Genomic DNA, 4,592 nt, shown 5'->3' with positions numbered 1-4,592 from the left:
AAAAAAAAAAAAAAAAAAAAAAAGAAAGAAAGAAAGAAATGCCATGGTCATGGTGTTTCATCACAGCAATAAAGCTCAAACTAAGACAATATGTATCACAGTAGGTAAACTGTCAGGTCAGCACTGTGAGCCCTGCAACTTTGGAATAATTCTGTTGTTGACTATAGAGACATCTTTTCCAAGTCAAGCTAAAATCCACTTGGCTAATTGCTGCCCTTCCTGTTATATGTCCCATGACCATCCACTGCTGTGATGGCATCTCGAGGGAGAAACAGAACAGAAAGTCTCAAAAGGGTGGGGTGCTTGTTCTCACAGGTGAGACAAAACTTTGAGCAAGAGAAAACAGTTCCCCTTTCCAGAAAAGGAACATTTATGCTAAACACCATGAAACATTTGACAGCAGGAATTATGACTAGAGAAATATGCAGTAAAAGAAGTGGTGGAGACCCATCCCTGGAGACATCTGAGAGTCAATAGGATAAAGAACTAGAAAAATCTGTACTGGGAAAGAATCTTCCCCTGATTCCCCTGGGACTGAGGGATGACATCATGGGTATCTTCCATCTTTAATAATAATAGTCTTCAGACTCCAGGTATTTCCCAGTTTTATAATGTTAGGCCAAATCGTTCTGCTGCTTCCAAAAATGAAAGGACAAATCAACCAAACACGAACTAATAACAAACCCTAAACTTGTTCTAAAGAGCATAAAGATATTCCCAAATGGAAACTGTGTACTATAACATTTTCTACTGTGAATTTTAGTATGTCCTAAAGACAGTCCTTAAAGATAAGAGGTGGCTTCATATATCTGGATTCTGTTGTTCTTGTTGTTCTGGTTTATTTTAATTTTAGGGAAAAATCAATAGGAGAACAAATTTTCATAGGTTTGACTGAATAGGATCTCTGTGTTTTTTCTTTCCTGTCCACTAGTTTTCAACAAACAGCCTGGTTCCCTTTTACAAGGGAGACAGGGAATCAATACACATTGAGGGAAAGTGGAGGCCTCCTGTTTACCATTTGACTGCGACATGTGTACTTGTTGGAGACTTGAAAACTGAAGAAAGCACTGGGTCCTCTCAGAGAAGTGAATTGGGGGTGTTCGGGAAGCAGTACTAGCTGAGCATAACAGCACTGGCTCTCTATTTGCACACATTTTCCTGCATGCCTTTGTGTTTGCTCTTAACTACTATAGACTTGTAGATGGCACTAGTATCTTGGAGGCGTTTTTAAAAATGCTTATATGTAATAGCTAAGACATACTATCATGGTCCGGTACATAGTGTTGGTATTACAGTGTCCTGTCTATGCCTAGGTCTAGGACACCCTAGCAGCATAATCCAGAACCATGACAAATGAGAGGAGCAAATGTTTTCATAAAATCCATACACAACACAAATTGTAATTTGCATCTTGGATAATCAGGTGGGAAACCTGTTATTACATTTATTTTATCTTTTTCAAAGTCATGGAATAGTGGCTACAGTCCAGGTATGTATGTATAGTTTGCTACATTCCTTATATTGCCTCTATATCAAAAAACTATACTTAGAAACCTACCTTTAATAAACTTTTCACAATTGTTCTAGATGTACTATAATTTTAAATTTTTTATGGTTTTTGGTAAATATTTCTTTGGACATTTCCAATGTTGTTTGGTCTGAAATGATACAAGGTGTCATTCTTGTGGACCAGGGTCCCAGAGTACTCCAGTGACCAGATGTTCATATTGAAAACATCACTGCTCCTAATTGCAGAGCTAATGACCTTGAACTAATGATTACCAAAAAAAAAAAAAAAAGGAACAAAATTATTTGAATCTTGATATCTCCCTGTGAGTATCTCTCACGATTGCTTAGAATCAGAGTTATTGGAACACCAGAGACTATTATTTAAACCCACCATTTAAAATGGACAAAACCAAGAGGAAACCAGCAGATGCCTTAGAGCCAGGTCAATACCTCACTGATCATTTTAAATCCTGTATCTCCAACTCACAAGTGCCTAACTCTCCCACATTCTCATCCCCTTTGTTTCTCTTCCTCTTCAGAAACTTTTAACGATGTTCTCTTAGGATGATTTCTTTTTTTAAAAAAACAATTTTTATTAGATATTTTCTTCATTTACATTTCAAATGCTATCACGAAAGTCCCCTATACCCTTCCCCCCTGCCCTGCTCCCCAATCCACCCATTCCTGCTTTCTGGTCCTGGCGTTTCCCTGTACTGGGGCATATAATCTTCGCAAAACCAAGGGCCTCTCCTCCCATTGATGGCCAACTAGGATGATTTCTTTACACAATTGGGAGCCACTTCTCTCACTCCCCTCTGTCTGTGTCAAGAAGCATGTGCTTTGACATCTAATCATAAAGCCTATATGCTAAAGTGACAATGTTGAAAACATCCAATGATGTCATAAAGCCCCCAGAGAACTAGCAAAAGTGAAAATCTCCATTTTATGTATTATTAATACCCAAAGGACCACCATGTCTCTCTTACATGAACCCGTTGTAGATGTAGTCAGAGCCCAGATAGCTTTGGGCATTAGATGTTTGGCCAATTTCTATAAAACACAGTGGAAAGAATATGGACTTAAGGAGATGAAGTTATTAAAATGGGGTGGGGTAAGAGGAAACATGCCAATAAAAACAGACATTGTTGCTTTTTAATCCCTGCACAGGAATTCAGGCGAGAAGGGAATAAAACAATTCCATGGGGTCGCTTGTAATTCAGCTAAAGCTAAGCTCAAGAAACTGCATAATATTTCTCAGAGGCTGATTTATGCACTTAAAGTAACTAAGCCCCAGGTGCCACGAGAACTAATACAACTTCTAGCTGTGTCCTAGCCGGCATGCTCACACTAACTGCCTAAATCAATTTCTAATTTCTTTCTAAAATATTTCAGAAGAATTCTATGGGGACTGCTACAGCCCTGGATTCTCTGTTAGCACAAGCTTCATGGAGGGACGTGCAGGGACTAGGAAGGCTGCACGTTGCAAACAGTATGTTTCAAAGCTGGCCTCTGAATCATTTCTTTGGTAACCCTAAATGCTTAAAAAAATTAAAAATAAAAAATAATAAAAGAAAGAAAACAGAAACAGATAGATATGATGAGGCAACCTGACTCTTCTAACCGTCCAATCTCTACTTACCTCATGTGCAAGTCAGACTCCCCTCTTCTACGTAAAAACTGGGCAATAGACACACATTCACAGCCAACCCGAGGGAATGGGATTACTGAATTACATTTCTCACTCTCCTTCCCCATCTCCATTAGTCTCTAAAGTAGAAGAGGATAAGAGATCATTGGACATTCCCTAGGTATTCAAATTAAGGTTTTTCAACATTTTCCAGCGTTTCTGAGACTTAGGTGGAACACAGATTCCTTATAAGCAATTATGAATAGTTTATCTCTTCAACATAGGGAATATGAAGGAAAATGTCTCAACAGAGAACAAAGAAGGAGATCTCTAGCAATCACATCCACCCCTACCAAGGCAGGGCATATGTTGGAAACTGAGCATTTCAAAACAAAATTCACGCAGCACCATGAGGCTTCTTTTTCTTTTTCTTTCTCCTTGGTTCCAATGACCTCATTCACCCAAGTCTTTATTAGGCATGCTAATCAAAAGTGAGCAAAAACATTTCTGGCAACCTGTATCATTTCTTTCCCACTCAGAAATGGCCCGAGGTGGTGGTACAATGTGAAACTAACAAATCCCAAATGTAGGTATGCAGAAGGAGGTACAGGGGCCAAGGAGGGCCTGGAGCCTTTACATCTGGATTAAGACCTGGATAGCTTGGTTGGCTATTTGGAATGTCTTTATTTCCTTTTCAAAAAGAGGCCAGGATCTGTATGAAATGCTTATCTCGGGCATGTCAGAATCCTCTAACCATGTTGGCACAGAATGCGGGTGAAGTCAGCTGAAGGTTCTGGCAGGTATAAAGGAGGGGGATAGGGGGTAGAATGTATTTTCTCACCATGGGACAATCTGCACTCCTCTAGTATCTAAGAATTCACTTTAGATCAAGCCTAGATGGAACTCGTCTAGGTCACTCCCCATGAGAAACTCAGCATCTCAGCTATATATGGATAGAACCAAACCAGTTCAGCAATTTCTATTAGGACCAAACACTGGAGAAGGCTGGCTAAGAAAGGAGTCTCTAGAATAGTCTGCTTGGGACTTGGGGATAGAGTAATGGATCATTTTTAACAGGTTACACCCACCTTTGAGTGAGAAGTCATTTGAAAAGTCCCATCTGGATGTCCCAGGAAAGGTTTTGAAGAACTATGATGAAGGCAATCAATCCCTATGAAATTTAATTTATAGTTTAATTCATAGGAAGCAGACTGAACCAGAGCACAGCTCACACATGGAGTTTCAAGGGACAAGTATTATGTCCAGGAGTTCTTAAATCTTGGTTCACAGTGAAAACTTGTCTCTTCCTCCTTCATAAATCAAAGCCATTTTTAATACAGATTGAACATATTTAACCCCCCCCCCAAAAAAAAAACTAAAGCCCCAAACTGACATGCTTCCACAAAAGAAAAATTCTACACCTGGCTTCCATGATAGACTATGTTTAGAAGATAAA

The sequence above is a fragment of the Mus caroli genome, chromosome 8, assembly GCF_900094665.2.
Source record: "Mus caroli chromosome 8, CAROLI_EIJ_v1.1, whole genome shotgun sequence".
NCBI lineage: Eukaryota > Metazoa > Chordata > Mammalia > Rodentia > Muridae > Mus > Mus caroli.
The sequence above is the reverse complement of the archived record's forward strand: the minus strand, read 5'-3'. Positions refer to the sequence as shown.